The sequence below is a fragment of the Typopeltis vanoorti genome, chromosome 3, assembly GCF_054136105.1.
Source record: "Typopeltis vanoorti isolate ZY-2024b chromosome 3, IOZ_Tvanoo_1.0, whole genome shotgun sequence".
Taxonomy (NCBI): Eukaryota; Metazoa; Arthropoda; class Arachnida; order Uropygi; family Thelyphonidae; genus Typopeltis; species Typopeltis vanoorti.
The window spans coordinates 68,828,854-68,844,761 of record NC_143551.1 but is presented as its reverse complement, the minus strand read 5'-3'; the positions used below and the strand labels follow the sequence as shown (position 1 = coordinate 68,844,761).

At 37.2% G+C, this 15,908-nt stretch overlaps 1 pseudogene across 1 annotated transcript in view; it reads right to left on the bottom strand.

Annotated features, from left to right (window-relative positions):
* Positions 1-14,839, bottom strand: part of LOC150108243 (tubulin alpha-3 chain-like) — a 59,548-nt pseudogene extending 44,709 nt beyond the window's left edge. Inside the window, exon 1 of the transcript XR_016550651.1 lies at positions 14,269-14,839. The product of XR_016550651.1 is annotated as a tubulin alpha-3 chain-like (transcript). The remainder of the gene's footprint in view (positions 1-14,268) is intronic.
* Positions 14,840-15,908: the final 1,069 nt, after the last annotated feature.

The window sequence follows — 15,908 nt, the reverse complement described above, 5'->3', positions numbered from 1 at the left end:
ATATATAATATTTTATAAATAATTTAATTGTTTATAATTTTATAAATAATATTTTATTTTATTTATAGTATTATTCAGTGTAAAATTGATTATTGTATAATTAAATTGATTTTATTGATATTGGTTTGAAAAAAAAACGGTAGTGACAAAAATATATTTATGCATTTTAACTCGCCATAGACGTCAGCTGAACAGGGGAAACAGCAGAAGGATGTAAATTTGTCTGCAAAACGCTTACCGTATTTACTGGAATATAACTTGCCCTCACATATAACTGGCACCCCTGATTTTACTTTACGAAAAAGGACATTAAAAAGTTTTGCATATAATTCGCACACGAAAAATGTTTAAACATGTTCACATCGAGGCGATAGTAACTTGCTCCCCACAGTAACAATACGCCCTCCCCAACAGCCATTATACTGCAGATGCAAGAAAAACAAGTAGTTTTATTGTGTCCCAGAATAAGGTACAGATGCTTATGCAGTCTCTGTAATATATTTCTCAACAAATAGTGCAATTAGAGACAGCTGGAATAATAACAGCGCTAACTAATGAATCACATGTCCCCTCTCATAGAAACTATGCTGTATAAACTCCAACAAAACCATATGTTGCACTGGAAACACAGTAACTAAAAACTATTGTCTAATTTTCCACTTATATGAAATAAGTGTTTGTTTGATTGCATTTGAAATTCTCGATATCATGACAGATCATAAAGGCTAAGTTAAAATAAAATTCTACCACGAATTGAAACATGCCATATAATGATTGTGTGAGTTCCCTTGTTAGCTCAAAGGCAAACAAGCAGCCAATAAAAATCAACCAAGGGTTGAAACTTTGTGTGAGTTGAGCCCCCACACGGTAATGAGAAGTTCCGTCGGAACGATAAACGACATCCAGTCGTGAATGTGTTAAAACTAAGAAATATATAGTGTGTGTTGTTATGACAGTTGCAGATATTATGGGATTCCTTTGAAGAGAATTAGCATTTCAATTCAAAAATCGTCGGTTTGCTTTCATCTTTGAGTCGCGCAATCTTTTGTTAATACTGCACCAATCATATGCACGTCTTCATAGCTGCTCTATCTATAATGGCCTACCATTGCTCTCTGTTTCGCGGTATGCTTTCACTTCTCATTAGTCATTCGTTAAGGATTGTTCTTTATGTATCTGAAGTCTTGAAAATTAATGTTAATTTTTGCTGGGAAGGAAGATTTCACTGTTTGGGTTTTTGAAAATCTCCACATATATTTCGCGCTACAAATGTTTAGCTTGAATTATGGGGAAAAAAAGTGAGAATTATATTCGAATAAATACGACATTATCACATACATACGCCCAATATTTTTATATGCAGAGTGTGTAATTTAATAAATAAAAATGTATGAATCTCTCATTTTAAACACTAGTTCCAACAATAATTAATATTTTGGATTTAAAAACACATCAGTTTAACGCAGCAATTAAAATTTACTGAAAAAGTTAAACTTTGTTTCTTTTACTACAACTGAGTTTTTGAAAGTTTTAGTTATGGTAGTGAGAATTTTGTTGCTGTTTTCTGTCCGTTAGCTTATTAATTCTGAGATGAATTGAAGTGATAGCCAAACGGAGACAGAAAGTTACAAGCGATTCGTCTCTTTCGTTATAAGCACAGTCATGACAGAAAATGCAGTTTCACAAATATATGTGGTGGAAAAACAAAGAAGAAATCGCATTGATATTTCATATAAATTTGGATATTCATTTTTCATTCTTATCAGAATTTCGAATTACTCATAGAATTAAAAGTACTTTCCAGTCCTTTGTCCGATGATAATTCGATAACTTGAAAAGTTTCTTCATGGGAAAGGGTGTTCAACAAAAGGGTTCACAATCCACGTATTTTGCCTCCTGGGATCCTCATGCTCAGGATAAAACTTTTCACACGACAACATCTTCAAGTGGGCTGCAACAACATCTGATACTGAATTGTGTGCATAGAAATCATCTGCTTCCATGATATAATCTGAGTACGACTGAAACATCTCATTATTTCTTTCTGCAATCATATTAAGCCAGAGTTTGAGTTTCTTTTTGAATGATTCGCCTTATTCCAAGCATTAAATATTGTTTATCTGGACCTTGAAGCTTTAAATTCAACTCGTTTATGTAAGAATATATTTCGCTGAGATATGCCAGCCTGGCTACCCATTTCTTATCCTGGAAATAATGGGACAGGTCTCACTTTTTCTTATTAATTAGAAATAGCTCAGCATCCTTTCGGAGTTCAAATAACCTCTCGTGAACTTCACCGCAGGACAACCAACGAACTTCCGAATGTTGAAAGATTTCGACGTCTGAAAATTCCCGATCATTCATGAATACTTCCATGTTTAAAAATACGCTGCTTCGTCACTGACATTTCCTACATAGATGTTATTTAGGTGTTCTGGGTCTGAGCTTTTTATTACATTCTCCTCAGTATATTTCCACTATAAAATATTTATTCATGAAAAATGACAAATTTCAGAAGAACCGCTCGCGGCTCGGCGATTGAGAAACCTGGATCTACAATGAGTCGACTGAGGCAAAGAAAAATTGTATTTCTTCACAGCCCACTGTAGGAAGATGCCCGACAGATACGACCGCCATGTTACTCTTAAATTAATATCATATGTTTAGAAGACACGTGTTTTGACAAACTTGCAACTGGTGACTTCTCATATGCTAAAAATATTAAAGATAATAAACTTCAGTTAATTAATAAGCTTTTAAATAATGAAACGTTTTGGCAACTAAACGCAGTTCTTTTCTATCAGCCAATGGCTAGAGGTTCTTTACATCAGCTGTAATTTTCAGCTGTTGGGCCTTGTTCCTACAGTAGGCTTGGTGTTTGTTGGTTAGTTTCTTTCGTGTAAAATAAAATTTAACTTGTACGTATTTGTAACAATGAAATAAAAAGGTTGAGTAATTTATAAGCGTATAAAAGGATATCACCTGTAAATCCTTGACGTGCCAGTAAATTTCTCGGACGTGCCACCTCTGGCATGCGTGCCATATGTTCGCCATCTATGGCCTAGGGGCACCAGATTATTTTTTTTTTGTGGTGCCAGATAGTTTATGTGGATTAAGTGGAAATACCATGAAATTAGAAGCAAGTAGTCTTCTTAAAACTTTAAAGAAGTTCAAATTTATCGCGTCCTTAGTGATGTGGTATAATATACTTTTTGAAATAAACTTTATAAGTAAACAATTTCAGATACAATTGTGTGAGTATGACAAAATATATATATAGAGAGACAATGTATAGGGGCACCAAAATTTTCTTTGCCTTAGGGCATCAGATACTCTTGGACCGGCCCTGCATGTATATCTCGTGGTAACTCAGACCACCATCTCACTTAAGTCACATTATCCACAGAATGTACTTCATCGTCATATGTTTTGGCACTATAACAGTGCCCAAATAGGAATAAATCTCTGTGATTTCTAATCCATACTTTAGATGATTATTGTTTTTCCCTTCTGATCCAAATACCATTCTGACTGAAGAAATGAAATAATCCTTGCCAGAGAGGCCTCCATCTTCCATTAAAAATCTCATCTGCAACAAAAATATAAAAGTAAAAAAAAAAAAGTAATGAAAATTTTTAAAATGTTACATGCTCTCTCAAGACCTTTTGCATACACAAGCAAAAGTTCCCGATAGGGGTATGCATACGACACTTTAGGAAACGCTGTCATAGTTGAAGTCTATGTTCCCATAATAATTACTCTTCCTTTAATAAGGGAAATGAAATAGTTACACTGAATGAGTTTATTTGCCCTGAAATCATTGGAATAAGTGAAGCATGGTTGAATTAATATGATATCCTAACAGAAATAGAAATGGAAGGATACGGTATTTTTAAAGAGGATAGAAAGAACAAGAAGGGAGGGGGGGGAGTAATGCTGATAACAGTAGGGAAATTATGTCCACATAAGGTAGACATGAAAAAAGGAAATAATGTCAATGTTTGGGAGACAGCGTGGTGTGGTGTGAGGAGGAGGTTAACAAGAAGACATATTTAGTTGGATGTTGCTATAGGCCAGGGAATGTGGAGGGTGGTGATGAAGAACTGTATAAACCAACTTGGGTTAATAAACAAAAAATAAAATAAATAAAAATAAATCCGCTAACTAACGCCTTTTATTCCCTTATAGGGAGGTAGTAAGCGAGGCCTTTATACACTACCTAGCTTCTGGAGACTGAGTGGCGGTTCAATCTCCTCCAGTAGCCAATCAGAGATAGCTGGAACATGTCTATCACTAATCATAGCAGCCACCGATGAAGAGGCTGGAAACAAGTGCTGCAATCTCTTGGTACCTAACCCTAACAAGATATGTCACTGTCTGAAATACTGTGGATACTACGATCGATTTTCTTGAGTTTACCGGGTGAAAAACCCGAGTTTCCGAGAGGAAAAACCTGCTTGCCTGTGCCAGACATTGACTAACTCGGGAACCGGTCGAAGAAAGGCTTAGAAAAAGTTCCTCCAGTCGGTGACCAGACTTGAACTTAAATCAAACTTCAAGGGACCAAGCGCAGAGGATGCAAGCACCACTTCCACTGAGCTACACAGCCCTCTTAGTTAATAAACAAAGAAAGTGTAATTATTATGGAGGATTTAAATTATGGCAGTATAGATTAAAGAACATATGGCATTTCCTCATCAAAGTCCTGTCATGTACCCTCAAGGGGGTGTACAGGATATAATAGTACTACATGAAAGATTTACATCATTACTAACTTCCTATCTACAATTTTCCTCCAAATCAGTCTGTTACTTGTCAACACTCCAACATTACTAGATCTTATATTTCTATCGTCTAAGGCACTTTGTACCGTATTAATCTGCCTATATCTTGGTCTTCCTCTGGGTCGTTTTCCTGCCAACATGGCAGAGAACACTTGTTTTGCTAAACTTTCCTCGCCTATTCTGTTTAAGTGACCATACTACCTGAGATTAGCTCTGCTAACGCATTCCTGGATGCTGACAATGTCAAGTTCTTTCCTCATATCCTCATTTTTAATATGATATTGCCATTGATGCCATCTGTTCACGCGTATAATTTTTCTCAGGACTCTCATATCTGTGGTCTCTAGTCTTTGGTCAAGTGTTTTACTTCTGACCCAGCTCTCAGATCCATAAGTTAAAACTGGTTTGAACACTGTCTTGTATACAGCTAATTTAGTGTTCTGACTAATTTCTCTCTTATTCCATATGAATTTATTCAGTTGACTTCCTACCATACCAGCTTTGTTGATTCTGATGCCTATTTCCATATTTAATTTACCATCTTAAAAATCGTGCCTAAGTAGCTGAAATGTTTTACTTGTTCCACAGGTTCTTCATTCACAACACAGTTGATATTTTCAATGTTTCTGCCTATTTTCATTGTCTTTGTCTTTTTATTGCTGACCTTCATACCATATCTATTACAACAGTTATTCCAGTTAGTCAAAGAATCTTGCAGACTTGTAGCGGATTTATTTAGAAGTATAACATTGTCTGCATAAGGCAAAGAGCTGACATTAACATGTCCAATTTTGATATCATATTTAATACCACTTTCCTTTATAATGTGATCCATATAGATAATGAATGACAGAGAGGATAATGTACATCCTTTTCTCACACCAGATTTAACATTAAACCATCTTCCTCTACGTCCTTCAATTCTAACTGCTGACTTACAACTCAAATAAAAACTAAGTATTGCTTGATATAATGCCCCATCGACACCATATAACTGTATCGTATTGAATAGCTTCTCTCTTGGCACCTCGTCATATGCCTTTTCCAAATCGACAAAACTTAAATACAGATCTTTGTTATATTCCCATGATTTCTCCATTATTTGTTGTAAAGTGAAGATCTGATCCTGACAGCCTCTATTTGACCTGAATCAAGCTTGTTCTTCACCAAGTTTTTCTTCCACAATTCTTCTCAACCGTTTCTCAAGTATACTTGCATATATCTTACCAGGAACACTCAATAGGATATACCTCTGTAATTCTCACATTCAGTTTTATTTCCCTTTTTATATATAGGTACTATGAGAGCTCTACTGCAATCATTGGGAATTCGTCCCTCTTTCCAGGCATTCTGAACAATGCAGTGCAGCCACTGTAAGACTTTTATACCACCATACTTCAGCATTTCTGGTCAAATATCATCTACTCCTGCTGCCTTTCCATATTTCAAGCCCTTGATAGCTTTTTCTACTTCAAGTATCGATATGTATTCGTGACTGCATGCCTGGTCAGTGTTTTTTATCACTGTGCTGTCATCACTACTTGTTTCATTTAGCAAAATTTCAAAGTAATTACTCCATACTTCAAGGATATCTTTTTCTCCCATTTTCATTTCACTTTTATCATCTCTAACTCCTTTTACAGGACTCTTTCCTCCATTCCTAAGCTTCTTCAATAACCTCCAGAATATTTTGCCACCTTCTTGATATTTATTTTCTATGTTCTTGCCAAAGTCCTCCCATGACTTTTGTTTAGCTAGTTTTACACAGTGTTTAGCTTTCTTACATTTGTCTCTGTATTCTCTAAGAGCACAAGCTGACTTATTTGCCAGGAACTTTTGATATGCTTTCTTCTTTTCCTTCACTGCCTCTTTAACTTCCTGTGTCCACCATGGAGTTCTGATTTTTCTATCCTTGCAGATAAACTAACCACATGCCTCTCTGGCTGAATCAATCAATGTTTCTTCAAGGCTTGCCACTGAATCTCCAAGGTTTGGTTCCTGTTCTCAGACTCTTTCATTTTTTCTTCAATAATCTTTGTGTATTTTAGTCTACAGTTCACATCTGAGAGTTGCTCAACTTTTATTCGCTTTAAAACTTTCTTACATGTCATCCTTTTCAATATGAAATTTAATTTTATCCTGCTCAAGGCTAAATAGTGATCACTTCCAATTTCAAATCCTCTGTACACTCTGGTGTGATGCACCAGGGAGAAAACATAACTATCAACAATAACATAGTCAATGAGACTTTTCTTATTCCTTGCCTCTTCTCTCCATGTGAATTTGTGCACATTTTGATGTTGGAACATGGTGTTAGTAATAACCAGTCCATGTCCTGAGCAGAAATCCAACAGGTATTTGCCATTATTATTAGCTTTGCTCATTTCTCCAAATTTTCCCAAAACATTTTTGTATGTCTGACAATCACTTCCTACTCTGCTATTTAGATCCCCAACAAGGACCAACTTTTCCTTTTTCATTGTGTCAGTAGCTTTCTCTAGAGCAGTGGTTCGCCAAAGGGGTCGATATCGACCTCCTGGAGTCGATATAACATTGTTAGGGGTGTCGATTCGGGCTCAGGGGTCGACAGAAAAATATAAGACATCATTGTATGGGTAATATTTAATTCGGTTAACTTGGATTACCTCCATGACAAAAGACATGGAGGTAATGACAATGCAATTAGGAGTGAATCGTGGGATCAGTACCTCCATCTTACAGGTCCATGAATAGGACCTCTAAGATGGAGTAAGGTCATGAAAAAAAGTTACTGAGGCCAATCAAGTAGCCCAAAATGACGTATTTACCAATAAACGGATGTTGGTGGTTCCTGAAAGCCGGCGCAGTGGGAGCGAGATTGCAACATGTGCGTGGTTCTTATTTACTGATGCTTACAAGTATTCGATCCCAGTCTCATTTTTGCGCATTGACATACAAACAAGCGTTAATGTTCTAAAATTCATCAACATTCATATTAGAATTCAATCGTTATTCATTCACGAACTAAACTTCTCTATGTTGAAGAGTTGAGCAGCGCCGGTAGTAATACCAGTGATATTAATACCAGTAGTTTATTAATATCACTAGTAATACCAATGATATTACTAGTGATAGTAATAGTGGTAGTAATAGTAATATAATAATATATACTATATTATACATACAATAAGCACTGTAACTATAAAATAAACAATCTAAAAACTCACATAATCGTCTTTTTTTGTTTGTCCTATTATAATTACGTAATAGTAAAATATAGGGTGTCGATAAAAAGTCAAGAAACGCTTGAAGGGGTCAACGGGCAAATAACTTTGGCGACCCCTGCTCTAGAGCCTCAAAAAATTCCTCCACTTCTACCTTAATAGAACCTTCTGTGGGACCATAGGCACAAATAAGTCTCATTGTCCAGTTCCCCATTCTGATATTTGCCCAAATCACTCTACTTGACACTGCCTGCCATTCAAGAAGATGAGCCTCGTATTTTGTTCTTTTCCTTGATTGTCATTGCCTGAATATAACATTTTGTATTTATTGCTCAGAAAGATCTCACCAGTTTTTGTCTTTTTTGTTTCAGTCACCCCTATTATGTCGATCTGGTACTTATCTAATTCCCCCGCTAGCTCCATTTCTTTGCCATTCAGGCTTCTTATGTTGATAGTACCGATCTTTAACTCTGGTGATGTTGAACTGGAATGTGTTTTCAGATTTGTTCCAGTAGCTGACTTTTCGCTGTTCACCCTGGTTCCCTGGCGAAAACAACGGGGCCTTGTTTAACCGGGTGACGCCCCAGCCGACATGAAATTTTGTCATGTTGTGCCATCATTTTGTATTTTGGTTTAACCAATAGGAATACAATTTGGTTGGCTAAATCCCAAATTGCCAGCCCATCCTCATTCGTTCAGTATCCAGGTAGATACCCAACATGGTGCACCACAAGAAGGTGAGGATTGGACATTAGGTCAGAAGCCCTGGTCGGTTCTCTGCATTTCTTTAAAGGCTATGTGGAGGTCTCCTCTCAGTTATACAGCTTTGACCCTTAAGCACCCCACATATAGCATTTGGGAATAAGAAAAATGAATTTCTTGAGTTGTTGAGAGAGAACTATCTGAGGCAGCATGTAAAGGAAGGCATGCGAGGATTGAGAGTGTTAGATCTGGTGAGTGATCATAAAGTTCTCATCTGGAGAACTTTATGATACATCCTTCATATATATCCTTCCACATATATCCTTCCCTGACAGAAGTCAGGGAAGGATATATGTGGAAGTACAAGGCTAATGGTTATGACAAGCTTTGGCAACAGCTTGAAGCTATAGAATGGAATGAGTTGAGCACTAAGGAAATAAATGCTGCTTGGGAACTGACAAAGAAATACATAACTTCATCAATGTGTGAATGTATTCCGAAGGCCAAAAGGCTAAATAAGGTAGGTGTAAAATGGATGTATATGGAGCTTAAGCATGAAATCTGGAAAAAGAAGGCACTTTGGAGGCAGTACAAGATAATTATGGTAAAATTAGTTACATGAAAAATATAAAGAACAAGTCAAGAGAGTGACTCCGTAAAGACAACAAAAGTACAGTATGAGCAGAAATTAGCAAATCAGGCCAAAGAAAAGCCTAGAGAGTTTTCTGATATGTGATAAGTAGAAGGAAGAATGATTGTGATAAGATGTTAATGGATAAAAATGGTCGAATGCTAACTGCTGCAGAAGACATTGTAGAAATATTCAGTGATCAATTAAGGGTGTTTCATCCTTATCAAGGTGAGAAACTGAAGTGTAGAAGACGTAGGAGAGGATGGCTTAATTTTGTGTGAGCAGGAAATATTTGAGGAAATAAATAACCTTCATGTAAATAAGGCGATAGGATTGGATGACATATCACCACATGTCTTATGGGAATGTTCCAAGAAATTGGCAATAGCATTGGCATGCCTGTTTAATAAGAGTCTTACAACAGCACAGGTTCCAGGAGAGTGGAAAGAAGTTAAAATTGTTCCAATGCATAAAGATGTCGATACATTCAATCTGTATATCTGAAGTTGAGGTGAAGGTACTAGAGAGAGAGATTGGTGAGAAGTAGGATACAGAAATGGGCTGATAACAGCAGTGATTATCAGCATGGGTTTGTTAAAGGGAGATCATGTTTTACTAACTTACTTATGTACTATAACAAGGTGACAAATGTCTTGGACAAGTAAGATGCATATACAGTGGTACACTTAGTGTTTGCAAAAGCTTGTTACCACATGACAAGCTGTTAAATAAATTGAAACAGATGGGAATGGATAAAAGTCTTGTGAGTTAGATCAGAGACTGGCTGTCAGATAGGTATCAGAAAACTGCATGTGGGTGGGTGCAGCATCCCAAAAGAGAAAGGTCAATGGTGGTGTGTGGCAGGGGTCAGTTTTGAAACCATTGTTAAATCTGTATATTAATGTCATTGGGATGGGTTTAACTTGTGATATGTATCACTGGCAGAGTCAAGCAGATGTTATGGTTTTGGATAGATTGCATGAATGGGCAGGCAAGTGGAGCAATCAGTTCGATGTTGCAAAGTTTAAGATTTTGAAATTTGGTAAGCAATGATGCAATGCAAAGCATACACTTGTTGGGAAAACTTTCAAGGAGGTAAAGGAGGTAGAGAAATGAGAGATCTGGGAGTGGTGGTGGTGGTGGACAAGGAACTGAAATTCAGGGGCCACATTGCACAAGTTGTGAAGACGTCACAATGATGCAGAGGATTCTGACATGCAGAAATAAAGAGGTTATGATGCCATTGTATAAGGCCTTGATCATGCCTCATGTGATTATTGTGCAGAGATTTGGTCACTGGGTTTTCGTGGTGATGAGGATATGTTAGAAAGGGTCCAGAGAACATTCACAAAGGTGGTCAGTAGTCTTTGGAATGTGGAATACGAGGACAGGTTGAGAGAAAATGTAAACTGCAAAGTAGTGATGGCCTGTGATGTTTTAAGTGGGGGGGGTGCTGCCTATACAAAATAATTTTGTTACTAATTAGGAAAAAAATAATTTTTTTAAAATTATTTTGTATATACAAAATAATTTTGTTACTAATTAGGAAAAAAATAATTTTTTAAAAATTATTTTGTATAGGCAGTATCCCCACTTAAAACTTCACAGGCCGCCGCCACTGCTGCAAATCCTTGTGAATAAGAGGAGGAGGCGGAAGGGGGGGTGATATGATCGAGATAGTTGTTATCAGGATTATTATCAGGTATCAGGTTGACAGAAGAGATTCTTCATATAATGGGAGAGGAAGTAGTACAAGAGGACATCACTGGGAAACTGTATAAGGAGAATATAGACAGAGGAGTGAGAAGAAGGTTTTTTTACATGGAGAGTAGTTGGTAAGTGGAATGCATTGCCTGAGCGTGTTGCAACTGTAGACACATTGAATCAGTTTAAGGCACAGTCACAGTTGGATGAGCTTTGTATGCAATAGTGTGTACCTTCCACAATAAGTCTCTGACTCCATGGAGATCAGGTGTTACTAATAATAATAATAATATGCATTAAATAGCTCAGACTATGGAGGCTGCTTGAAATACCTTTATAGGTGAAAATTTATAAAGTTTTAGTTGCAAAACTATTCAAATTTACTGCAATAATTCTGCAACTAAAACCTTTGAAATTTTCTAAAAATCCTCAAAATTGCAGTTAAAATGGAATAAAAGTTGTATGCTTTAAAATTATATTATTATTATTATTATTATTTAACACCTCCAGAAAGTCAAAAAACTCATCCGGGGAAGGCACCAGCTCTACAGTTCCGTCTCCAACACTCAATCATCAACGGACCGTAACTATGCTATTGCCATCTACCGCCGATCACCCCTAGTATTGCCACAGACAATCACAAACATCCATGCCCACGGCGGGATTCAAACCCCACAGCCTTTTGGCTGAAGAGCAGATACGCAACCCACTCGACCAACCAGGCCGGCAACATATGCTGAAATAAATTTAGTTTAATCCTTTATCCAAGTGTGAGCACTAACCAGACCAGTTTCAACCTTTATTGAATTTTATTATAGTTTAACCAAGTGAAAAATAAACTTTCAACATCTTTCTCTAAATCCAGAGTAATTTAATAAAAAGGTGGCACACCGTTTGGCAACTCCCATACATAGAGATGACCTTGCTAATGCTTCTGCCTGGTATCTCCACTTGGGCCTGGCTCCCACTGAAGAGACCTCAATAAAGGTCGAAACTAGTCTGGGTAGTGGCCCTTCTCTCAATGCATAACATTATATATATCCACAAGGAGATGTGTTTTGCATTATGGGAGATACTGAGATAGGAGTGATGTTAGCTTGCTCCACCTTTGCAACAAGTTGCTCGGTGTTGTATCACCTTACCCCAGTCCTGAAGATATTTTCAGGCGCAAACTTTGTTTGCTCACACTTGGATAAAGGATTAAATTAAATTTATTATAGTCTAACCAAGTGAAAAATAAACTTTCAACATATGCTGAGGCTGTACAAACAAAGAATATGTCAGTTTATTAGAATATGTCAATTTCTCTTTGTCTGCTTTGAACTTGTAATTTGTCTAAACATCTTAGGACATGCTACTAAAATATTGTGTTGCCCACCTTCACTTCATACCATACACTCACAGCCACTGCCATCTCTCTCTCTCTCTCTCTCTCCTGGGTCTCTACTCTGATTGGGTAATAATAATAATAATCTCTTGTCTAGTATAATTTACTTTCTGACAAGGCAAAAAAACTTTTCTATAACAATACTGTATGCATGCTCTTAGACTTAGCGAAGGCATTTGACAGGCTGCCACATGATAAGCTGATATTCAAGTTGCAGCACATGGGTCTGGATGTCAGTTTGGTCAACTATTCAGGATTGGCTGTCCGATAGGTATCAGAGAGTTGTGTATGGTGGGGCAATTTCAAGGAAGCAGAGAGTTACAAGTGGAGGTCCCACAGGGCTCAGTACTGGGACCTATATTGTTTAACCTTTATATCAATGACATTGTCAGTGGATTGTAAGGGGGATATTCAGTTTTTTGTGGATGATACAAAGCTGGGAAGGATTATTAGTAATAGTGCAGATACGGCAGCTCTACAAGAGGATTTGAATAAGCTAGATAGATGGGCAAATGAATGGGGGTTTCAGTTTAATGCAGCAAAATGTAAGGTCTTGAGGTTTTGGAAACATTGATGGGACACTGCATACTCTATGGGAGGAGTTATATTGGAGGAAGTAGGGGAGACAAGAGATCTGGGGTTGATGATTGATAGAAATCTGAAATTTAGGGGGACATATTGCAAAGGCAGGGAAGGTAACACAGAGGATTGCTGCAATAATGAGAAGGACGCTGACCTGTAGAGATAAAACAGTTATCATTCCATTGTATAAGACCCTGATCAGACCACACTTAGATTATTGTTCTCAGATTTGGTCCCCAGGATTTAAAGGGGATAATTTAACTGTGGAAAGGGTACAAAGGCAGATAACAAAGATGGTTTCAGGACTGTATAATGATAGTTATGAGGATCGGCTGAGGGAATGTAGACTGCAGAGTTTGGTGGATAGAAGAAGGAGAGATGATATGATTGAGACTTTTAACTGTTGAGGTGGTTACAGGGTTGACACTGGGGAGTTGTTTCACTTGGTTGAACAGCGGGAAGGAGTAATGACAAGAGGCCATCCCTGGAAGTTACGAAAGGAATCTATGAGCAAGAGGGTGAGGAGTGGTTTCTTTGCATGGAGGGTGGTTGAACCATGGAATGTATTGCCTGATGCATTCCATTATTCTCGCTCTCACCACACCTGATGGAGTGGTGAGAGCGAGAACGGTCAATGAGTTTAAGGAGTGGTATGATAGACTTTGTGCTTCTCAGGGGGGGGGGGCCTCCCCTCAATGAGTCTTGATAGACTTTGTGTTTCTTAGGAAGGACCTCCCACGATGAGTCTTTTGACTCCATGGAGGCCTGAATAATAATAATAATAATAATGTTTATGTTGGAGTGTTATATTAGAAACATGGCCTCTCACAAATATCCATGCCCATTGTGGGAGTCAAACTTACAGCCGATTAGTTTTAGAACAAGTACATTAACCAATTGGCTAACTAGGCCACCAAACAACACTTATTATTATTATTGCGGGTCTGGTTGGCCAAGTGGTTAGCGTATCCACGCTCCAGCCAAAAGGCTGTGGGTTCGAATCCCGCCGTGGGCTTGGATGTTTGTGATTGTCTGTGAAAATACTAGTGGTAGTGTTGGGCGGCAGATTGTGTTGGTGTAGTTGGTGGATTGGGGGTGGTGGAGATAGAAAGTTATAGTGTATGTGCCCTCCCTTGATGAGTCTTTGGACTCCCTTGAGGTATCAAGTAATAAAAAAAAAAATTACTATTGCACTTAACCTTTCATACTAGATTCAATTCAACATAAAATTAATCACTATCCATTAAAATACTAAAGTAAATAAATAATACTTGCCTGTGGAGATGGGTATATGGCAAAGTCTAATTTCCATTTCTTTCCATATTCTGCAGATAGTTTTTCCATAAGCAGGGAAGCAAATCCAGATCCTGTACCTCCACCAGAACTATGAAAAATCAAGAATTCCTGGCGACCAGTGCACATATCAGCCAACTTTCTTGTACGGTCCAGAACCAGATCTATTATTTGCTTACCGATAGTATAAAAACCACGAGCATAATTGTTGGCAGCATCTTCTTTGCCTGTAATCAACTGTTCAGGATGGAAGAGTTGTCGGTAGATTCCTGTACGCACCTCATCTACAACAGTTGGCTCTAGATCAACGTATATAGCTCGAGGAACATGTTTTCCACCACTAGTTTCACTAAAGAATGTATTAAAGGAATCATCACCGAACATTTTATCACTGGGCATCTGCCCATCAGGCTGGATACCATGCTCTAAACAATATAACTCCCAGCAAGCATTACCAATTTGAACTCCAGCTTGACCAACATGGATACTTATACATTCATGCATATTAAATATTAAAGCTTTACAATTTAACCAACTTTCTTGTACAGTCCAGAGCCAGATCTACCATTTTCTTACCATATATCCTTAAAATTAAAAAAAGAAAATATATATTACACATGTAGATACCATATGGAATAATCAACATGGACCAAAATGAATATTTATTCAAATATCTGTATAATTGTTTTTTTTGTCTTTTATTATTTTTATATGGAATAAAAATAATAAAAAACTTTATAAATGGACATGAGTTTTAATTTATTTTGAAAAAAATTACTCATGACTATCCTATACACACATCAGAAGAATTTCTGTTTGAAATCAAGTCTCAAAGCCCCACCAGTCTAGCATTAAACTGGTGGAACTGCCTAGAAGTCAATTAACATAGGCAAGAATCAAGGTGTGGAATCCACAATGTAATAATACTTCTTTCCATATTTGTAATAATAAACCAAAAACCATGTTTCAAACACTGAGCAAAGACTCAGTTTATTTCCCCTTATTTCTTCCATATGAGTGAGGTTTTCAGTTACATCAGCCATCACAAAGTGCTCTAACATCATTTCAAGAGTACAGTTTTAAAACAGTTATTCTTGACTGGACTGAACCTAATGGCAACACGATAGGAGGCTTCGAGTCAGCCTGAGAATCTTGCTGCCCCTATTCTGTCAGCGTGCCTGGAGGGATCTCTACAGTGGTATGTAGGGGCACTGCTGATGCCTTCATTTGCAGATGAGTTGGATATATTCTCCAGTTGAATCAACTATGTATATTTTATCTCTTACCCAATTTCTACTAGATTCAAACAGTAACAATGAAACAGATTACATGTGGAAAAAGGCAAACTTCATTGACTCATTTGACGAAGGTGGTTAAGTGGCCTTAGGTCCTACCTCAGTGATGTACATTTTTGTCTACAATCTATAAAACCAGTTCTACTTTTCCTAGTAGAAACTCAAATCTTACCTTCTTTAAATAGCTCTTTAATTTTATGTACTATGTCCGAGTTTTTAACTTACAATCCTCTTTTTTTGATCTTCTTTGTCTAAAATTTCTAGGCCCACTTGCATGAAATTTTTTGCAGTCACTATTGCTTTTCTAATACACAGTATATTCAACCA